Source organism: Tupaia chinensis, unplaced genomic scaffold, assembly GCF_000334495.1.
Source record: "Tupaia chinensis unplaced genomic scaffold, TupChi_1.0 Scaffold000549_1, whole genome shotgun sequence".
In the NCBI taxonomy this organism is placed as follows: domain Eukaryota; kingdom Metazoa; phylum Chordata; class Mammalia; order Scandentia; family Tupaiidae; genus Tupaia; species Tupaia belangeri.
The window spans coordinates 2794976-2804644 of NW_006160061.1; the positions used below are offsets into that span (position 1 = coordinate 2794976).

The window sequence follows — 9669 nt, forward strand, 5'->3', positions numbered from 1 at the left end:
CTGGTACATAAATCACTTTTGTGGCATCCTTGAGGAAGAAGATGCTATTGTACACGTAGAGATGAAACACAGTAGCTAATAATGATAAACGCATTTTTAAAACAAAAAATTATCTTTAAACTGTGTTAGTATCTTGGTGAGATAATCGTATCAGAGCAAAGTGTTCCAAGTGAAAGGAAACACATACATGGAGGTTCAGAAACAGAAAGAGCTGACTGCCCTAGAGAACAGCGAGTTCCTTAGTCTAGCTGGGGCAGGGGGGTAGGGGTTAAAAGCTATGGGGTGTGGTGGCACCCATCCTATGGCAAAAGCTAGAAGACATCTCTTCAGGGCCAAGAAATTTCTAGAGCATGCTACTTTCCTTAATTAGTTCTACCCTTAAGACTCTTTTCAGGGGCCGTGCTAATAACAACTTCCTGCGAGCCTGGATGTTGACGTCCTGCGTCTGACTCTGTGTCGCGCTCGAAGCTGAACGAGCTCCGAGTTGTCCAGAGGCATCCCAGTGTTGGAGGCGGTAACCTCATCAGCCCGCCAAGATGGCGATGCAAGCGGCCAAGAGGGCGAACATTCAACTTCCACCTGAAGTAAATCGGATTTTATATATAAGAAATTTGCCATACAAAATCACAGCTGAAGAAATGTATGATATATTTGGGAAATACGGACCTGTTCGTCAGATCAGAGTGAGGAACACACCTGAAACCAGAGGGACAGCTTACGTGGTATATGAAGACATCTTTGATGCCAAGAATGTGTGTGATCACCTGTCAGGATTCAATGTTTGTAACAGATACTTTGTGGTTTTGTACTATAATGCCAACAGGGCATTTCAGAAGATGGACACAAAGAAGAAGGAGGAACAGCTGAAGTTTCTCAAGGAGAAGTATGGCATCAACACAGACCCACCAAAATAAACATTTTCCACACTTACATTTTGGACTAAAACCCAAGAATGACCACCCTCACCACTTCCCTTTTTTTCCCTTTTTAATTAATAGAGAATATTGTGATTTCTTATTTGAGATTTAAAATGTCCCATTTGAAACTTTAATAGATACTAGAACATAATATGTTAATAAACTGGTAGCTTTTTTATAAAAAAAAAAGACTCTTTTCAGCAGTTTTCTGGTATATAGAATTCTCTGACTCGTTGAACAGTCAAATGCATTCATCTATTTATTGTTTGTTTGTCAGACTTCAAATAATTCATGGAAAATAAGAATTATAAAAAAACTATGCATGGATTTCAAATTTCTTTTTTGCACCAAAGTAAACTTGTGCCATAATTCTGTTTTTTTTTTTTTTTTTTGGAGAGGTTTTTGCTATAGGGCGCGTGCGCTCGCCAGACAGACAGAGACATAGAGACAGAAAGCGAGAAATCATCCCCCAGAGGGGATGGTCACGCCGCAATCCCTTCTCCTCCATTCTCCTCTCGGGATCTTGGGCACACATGCACACGCGCCCGGCGTGAGTTTTAAGCTACCGGGTCCGGGACGTGAACCGCGGTCGACTATGTGGGAGTCCAGCGTCATAGCCATTACGCTAACTGCTAGTTCCCCCATAATTCTGTTTTTTCACCAACATTTGAAGTACCTTCATATTTATTTATTTCTGAGTTTTAAGGGTTCCAATCTGTGTGATTTTTTTTTTTTTTTTTAACTTTCTGCCATAGGGCATGAGTGTTTGCTATAAAGGGAGAGAGACAGATACAGAGAGAGGGAAAGTAGAAATTACCACCTGGGGGAATGAACACAGAGCAATTCCTTCTCCATTCTCCTGTCAGGATTTTGGGCATGCCTGCACATGTGCTCAATATGTTTCAAGCCACCATGTCTGGGATTCCAACCATCTGGGACTCCTTATGCGAGTCCAGTGCCTTAATTACCACATCATTTGCTGGCCCCTCCAACTGTTTTGGCCAAGTGTATGTGTGCATGTATGTGTGTGTGTGTCCATATATTTGGTATACCTTACTATCACGTACTTTGAGAGAATAAATAAATAAATAAATAATAAAAATACATACACACATACTTACACATATAAATATGTTTTTAAATTTATTCTTTCTCTCTCTCTCTTTTTTAGTTTGCTATATGGTGAGTGTGCTTGCCAGAGACATACAGAAAGAGAGAGGAGAGAGAAATTGCACCTTGCAGAGGGTGGAGGAGACACACTGTAATCCTTTCTACATTTCTCTCCTTGGGATGTTGGGTATGCATGTACATGTACCTGGTATATTTTCAAGCCTCCAGATCCAGGACTCAGACCATATAGTCAGCCATGTAGAATCCAGCTGCTATAACATCCATGTCACCTGCTGGCCTTACATATAAATATTTTAAAAAAATATTTGCTTAAGCTTCCATAGACCCAATGCATACTGATTTAAAAATCTGCATTTTTTTAATAGAGATTTTTACTATAGTGTGCTTACTGGAGAGATAGAGAGACAGAAAGTGAGAAGTCACTCCCCAGGGGAATGGCCACGCCTCAATCCCTTCTACTCCATTCTCCTCTAGAGATTTTGAGCATACATAAACACATGGCTGGCATGACTTTTAAACCGCTGGGTCCAGGACTTGAACTGCAGTCAGCTACGTGGGAGTCCAGCCACATAACCATTATGTCATCTGCTGGTCCCTAAAAATATATTTCTTAGAAGTATATTATAGAGTCAGCAGGTGGCTTTGTGGTTAAGGCAACTGGATTCCCATATGGCTGACTGTGGTTCGAGTTCCAGACCCACTAGCCCGAAACTCACACTGTGTGTGTATGTGTGTGTGTATGTGTTTGTGTGTGTGCGCCCAAAATCCTGAGAGAAGGGATTACAGCATGGCCATACCATAGGGAGGGAAGGATTTTTCACATTCGCTCTCTCTGTCTCTCTCCTCTCAAACAAGCACACATGCCCTATGGAAATACCTAAAAAAATATAAAAGAACTAGATTGCAACAATCTATAAAATCTTTCCTTCCTTCAGAACTGCCATGAAAAAATAAAAGTTCATTAAAAAATTCATTAAGGGACTAAAACCTAGAAAAAATGTGGTCATCAAACAGAAATTATGGAAAATTCCTAAGGGAAACAAATATGATTAGCTTGGTATAGAAAAATACATGAACAGGAAAGTACTTCTAGTACAGGGAAGAATAGCTGCAGGATTTCTCTGAACACAGAGTAATGGCTATAAGGAACAGGAGGGGTCTCTCAGCAATCATTAGTATGACTGCAGAAGCATCCAAAATGGTCAATCAGATCAGCCCTGACCCGGCGAGTGGAAAAGACCGGAAGCTGTTCTGTCTTAGCGGGAACAGTGAGAGTTACTCAGGTCAGCATCTTGGAGGAAGAAAAGCTGATGCTTCCGGTGGATGATCTACTGTAACATCCCAGCAGGTTCTACTCCTCCCCAGCAATAACTGGTACAGACTCTGCGCAACAGAGTTAGAATTCTCAGATAGGTAACCACGGGCTCAAAGACATGTGTGAACTGAAAACCAAATATCACCAGCCATTAAAGGAAAGGAAAACCATAAAAACATAGTGTAATAGTTAAGACACTGGACTCACACATGGCTGACCACAGTTTGAGTCCTGGCCCCAGCGGTCTGTAAATCACACTAGACACATGTGCATGTGTGCCCAAAACCCTGAGAGGAGAATGGAGAAGTGTTTTGGTGTGGCCATACCCCCTGGGTCGTAATTTCTCATTTTCCCTCTCTTTGTCTCTCTCCAGTGACGGCATATGCCCTATGGCAAAAATCTTAATATATATATATAAATGTGTATATATATATATATATATATATACATATATATATATATATATATACACACACACGTATACGTGTGTGTGTGCGTGTATACACACACATACATACACAAAGGAAGCACTAAACTCAGCTGATAGAACTAATGTAGGAAAAAGTAAGATTTATAGAGCAAAAAGGTAAGAGTAGATTACAACCATGAAAAAAGAACAGAGTACGCTTAAAAAAAATACAGTGAATAATGATAGCAATATGATCATTGAAATGAAAACTCCATAGACGACCTGAATAGCAAAGTGAAGTCAACTGAAGACTGAATACAAGCTGGGAGATTGAAAAGAGGAATTACAAGAGCAAAAGGGCAGAAAGAGAAAAAGTATAATAATGATAAAACGTTAGTTTTCAAACTTATTTAGGTAGATCCTAAAACAGTGAAGTTGAATATATTCTCATGTGTTTATAGATTTTCGTATTCTAACTCCGGTTTTTTGTTTGTTTGTTTGTTTTGTTTTTCCTGCTGGGCTGAACCATTTAATCTGGTCAGGTTTTAAGGTTTGGCAATCAACTCTCTCTCACACATATACACGCAGATTGGTAGAGGAAATAAAGAAAAACATTTCAAGAGATAATAATGTATTTAGGATCTTCCAAGTGAAATTTCCATTCTTCCTCTTGGTTTTCTCTCTCCAACAGGTCAGAAAAAATATGCACAGCAAGATGCGAAGGTGTTCTGTACTCTGAGTACTGGCTGGTTCCTTTTTCTGTAAGGGGACTTTCCAACGGGTAGGTGTAAGAAAGGACTTCTGAGGGGCCAGCTGGTGGCATGATGGTTAAGGTGGTTGGAGCTCACATGGCTGACTGTGCAATTAGAGTCCTGGACCTTGTGGTTCAGAAAACACTCTGTATGTGTACACGCATGCACAAAAATCCCAAGAGGAGAATGGAAGAGAAAGGATTTCAGACTTGCCATCCCTTCCGGGTGGTGCTTGCCTCTCTCTCTCTGGAGAATGTATGTGCCCTAGAGCAAGAGAGAGAAAGAAGAAAAGATTTTTGAAGGGATAGAGAAAGTCACTCTAACTCTTTAAATCAGGGAAGTGTAAGAGAAGAGACTCAAGAGTACAGGCAGATGTCTGCTGCTCTTCTTTCTCTTAGTTAACACCAATCACGGCCAATCACCCATTGCGTTCAGATTTTGATGTATTTAAAAAATCCAGCTCTAGGACCAGCAGATGGCATAATGGTTATGTCACAGGATTCCCACATAGTCAATGTGGTTTGAATCCTGGACCCGGCAGGTTTAAATTCATACCAGGCACGCATGCATGCATGCCCAAGGTCCTGACAGAATGGAGGAAAAGGGATTGCAGCTGTCTCTCTATCTCTCTGGTGAGCACATGTGTCCTATAGCAAAAATCTCTCTTAAAAAAAAAAATCCATCTCAAATTCTCATTTTTGTCACTCTTCTTGAAAATGAATGGTTATAGGAAATTATTTGTAAAAATGGCAAGCACTGTTTCTTTATTAAAGTTGAGTATTTGTCAAAGTAGTCAACATAACAATAATAAAAATATAGGGCTTGCTGTCCCCATAGCATAGTAGTTAAGTGCTGTGCAGAGGAAGCTGGATCCCAAATGGCCAAACAAGTGTTGAATTCTGGTTCCAGTGACTTCAAACACATGCTAGACACAGGCATGTGTGCCCAGGATCCTGACAGGTTGGAGAATTGGAGGAAAAAATAATGCAGCATTACCAGACCCTTTTGGGGTTATTTTTTCTCTCTTTCTCTCTTATTAATGGGTGTACACATGTCCCCTGGCCTTAAATAAGTAAATAAATATAACTATTTTGTTCTTGAAATACTTAATGTCAGTTGTGGTACAACATCGTAGGCTACTTATACTGTTCTTCTTCTGGTTCACCTGGCTGCTTTTCGCAGAAAACAAATTCCACATTAACTTCCTAAAATATTTGTTTCTGTGTGAGACCTCTTATTTTATATTCTTTTTTTCTCCAGATTGGGTTTTTTTTAATAGTTTGGAGAAGGACTGCTGCAGATGGACATTGCTTAGATTTTTTTCAACAATATGATTTTCAAAAGTAATATTCACCCCAAAAGCAGGTATTTTCTCTTCGTCATCACCGATTGGTTTTCACATGATGACACTTTGTCTCCATACACTATCTCCAAACTCTCCAGCTTCATCCAAAGTCTTACTGTTGCATGAAAGTCCTTCTCCTCTGAGCTTCTTATTTTTGCATAGTATCATATAATTTGGGAGAAGTGCGAGTACAGCTGAAATTTTTATTACTAAATGTGTATCACTTCTCTCACATCCCGTCCTTGTACCAGCTCCTTTGTGAAATGCCCTTTGCTGTGTTTGAACAATTAATCCCTCGAGTCGTTTCTTCCTCTGTGTTCCTGCAGCACACTTGACACATCGGTCCTGTGCTTAGTCTGCCATCTTTTTATCTGTCCGCCCTATGTAGGCTGTTACATGCATGACTGTACTAAGACTTACAAACTTAATGACAACTTGCCTCTAGTTGAACACCATTTCTCCCCCACTCCCATAAGTACTAGACGGTATAATTGTTTAAATCTTTGCTGACTTGTTAGATCAAAACTGGCATCTCATTGTCATTTCAGTTTATAGCACTATGATTACTTTTGAGAGGGAATGCTGCATATTGTGTACAGTGATAATTCTTTGTGTTTTGAACCACAAAATCACATTGTGAGGTCAGTCCAGTTCTATTAATTATGATGTGCTCCACCCACTCCAGTTTATCACCATACTATTCAGCACCTCTGGGGATTTGGTACTCATTGTGTAAAACATTGCACTGGGGTGATCTGATTGAGTTATTTCATGGGAAGATACTATTAAGGCCTAATATGTTCCTGGAAAATGATGGTGCTGAGCCAGTTCTTAATAGTTATCTCTGCCCAGTCACACTACTTCTGAATTACACATCACTACTGGTAAGCCCAGTAAAAATTTATTCCAAATGACGTATTTGCTAAGAAGTCTGGAGAAAATGTGAAAAGTCCCTAGGAGTCAGTGGAAAATTGTTTTTCACATTAATAAAATTTTATAGTGCATTTTATATATCTGTGTTGAAGAATTTTATTAGGCAAAAAGGGAAAGGATTTTAAAAACTAGAAACTAAAAATGATCAATGTTTAATTTCATGTGAATGTTAAGAGTTTGCTGAAATGACAATAACTAGCTACAACAGAAGTTAAGATATATTGGGTATTTAAAAGGTAGCACATATTGTAAAGGATTTATACTTTTTTTTTTTGTTAGAGAGAGATTTTTGCTATTGAGCATGTGTGCTCTCCAGAGATGCAGGAGAGAGACAGAGATAAAGTAAGAAATCACCCCCCCGAAGGGATGGTCATGTTGCAATCACTTCTCCTTCATTCTCTCAGAATTTTGGGCATGCACGCAAATGTGCCTGACCTGGGTTTCAAGCCACCAGATCTGGGACTCAACTGTTGTTGGCCATGTGGGATCCAGTGCCTTTACCACTACACCACCTGCTGGCTCCAGCTTTACACATTTTGATAATTTTAGTCTTATTGCTTGCTCTACTTTCTCCACCCTATTTGATTTCCTGGGGGACTGAGGTATATAGGTAGTATCATTGGGATCGTTTGACATTTGACAAATTGGTCTTGTCAGTAGTGGGCGGCCAATGGCAAGAGATTGGAGGGAGACAGGACATTGAGGTTGGAGGATTTTTGTTTCTTAGGTTTGTTTTTGCTATAGGACACAGGAGGTTGCTAGAGAGAGGAAAGTGAGAAATCTCTCCCTAGGGGGGTTGGCCACACTGCACTCCCTTCTCCTCCATTCTCCTCTTGGGATTTGGGGGGGTGGGTCACACACACATACACCTGGAATGATTTTCAAGACGTCAGGTCTGGGATTCAAACCACAGTCGACCATTTAGGAGACCACCGCCTTAACCACCATACCACTTTGTGGCCCTAACGTGGTTTTTCTTGTTTTTTTAATTTGTACAAGGTGTGTGTGCTGGCCAGAGGGGGAGAGACAGAGAGAGAGAAGAGAGGGGAAGGGAGAGGGAAAGGGAGAAATCATCCCTCATGCAGCGTGACCACACTGCAATCTTTTCTCTTTTGTCCCCTTGGGATTTTGGGCATGTTTGCACACATAGGCTGGTGTGGTTTTCAGGCTGAGTCCTCATTTCGAACTGTGTAGTCAGCTATGTGGGATCTAGCTGCCTTAACCACCAGCCACTGGATGGCCTGAGGTTGGAGTGTGAATTTCCTGTCCTTCCTGCCATGTGGGGGTAGTTGTCTGCATCCTCTGCTAAAGCATGCAGTTCTTGTCCTGTGGCCCTCTCCACACAACTGCCTTCTGGGTACTGATCATTTGTTCCTCCCTTCCTGCTTGGGGGTGGTAATGGTACTGTGCCCAAATCTCCATAGCCAGTCTCTCTGTTAAACTTCCACCATTGGCCTCCTGGCGTGAGCCATCTCTTTCTTGCCAGGAACCTGGCTGGTATGCTGGATTGACAGTTTGGCTGAATATAGACTTCTCAGTTAGAAATAATGCTCCTCAGAATTTTAATGACATTGTGTCATTGCTTTTAGCTTTCTGTTTCTACTGAGAATCTGATATTTTGATTCTTGAATTCCTATCTCCCCAGTTATAAAATCATGTAACAATCTCCTGTGCCTGGAATTTCTGAAATTTCTTAAAGTTGTGTCTTTTTAAGAGAACTTTTGCATCATTGTGTTGAATGGTATGTTCTTAGAATCTGGACCTTTATGCTCTTGAGTATGGGGAAATTTTCCTGATTATTTTTGTAATTTCTTCCTCTCTGATTCCCAAGTTCTCTTTCTAGTATCTATATTAGTACATGTTAGATGTTGGAACTTGTAGTTTACCCTCTAATTTTCCTGATCTTTTCTTTTTTCCTATTTCATTCTTCTTTATTGACTTTTAAGAGATTTATCTAACTTTATCTTCAATGCTTCTGTTGAGTTTCTCATTTTTGTCTATTTTTTTAAAGTTTCAAGTTCTCCCTAATGCTCTTTGAATAAGCCATTTTAGAAGCAGACATTTTAATTTCTTGGTGGAGTATCTTCTTTGGACAATATAAGGATATTGGTTATATTGGTTTTTGAAGTTTTCTTCTTTCTGCTTAATCTCTGTTTCCTTCAAGTTCCTTTTGCTCATTTGTTTTTATTACCATTTAAAAAAATAGTTGCTTTCTTAACTTTCTCAATTCTCAACACCTTTGAATGCTTGCTCATATTTAAGAATTGTGAGTGAAAATGATTTATTCATGCATGAGTGAGTCTTACTGACTTGATCTTCTGTAGACTGATCTGGCTGGGCTGTATTGTTGGGAAACCCTTGATGCTGGTGTCTTTATGTCTAACCCCTTGAACTAGTGATCTTCTAGTGATTTGCTTGTACAATCTGGCTGGCAAGTTCTGAGAGCCGGAAATATGTGTGTGTGTGTGTGTGTGTGTGTGTGTGTGTGAAGGATAAGGAGCAGGGAGGAGAGAACACCAGGGCCTCAGCATTCATTATGCAAATATTCACTAATCCCCGTTTTAAGTAGAACTCTACCCTCTATTGTAACCAATTTTGCCCAGTCCAGAGACCCTTTATTTTAGTCATTTCACTTCAAAGAAAAACAACCCTCCAGTCTACTGTACAGGACGGATAAGGGCAGTGGTCAAATTTATGAGTTCGAACATGGATCTGGGAGTTATGACACTTTCTTGAAAGACTTTCAACCAACTCTTACATTTTTACCACTTGTACAAGTACCTGACACTATCAATTCTCAAACTTTTGCTCTTTTTCTCTACAGCATAACCCATGTACAGTACTTCTCTCAGCTGTTCCCCTCATTA

General features: G+C 40.1%; 1 pseudogene; it reads left to right on the forward strand.

Moving 5' to 3' along the window:
• Positions 1–401: 401 nt before the first annotated feature.
• LOC102478221 (splicing factor 3B subunit 6 pseudogene) lies at positions 402–1099 on the forward strand (annotated as a pseudogene).
• Positions 1100–9669: the final 8570 nt, after the last annotated feature.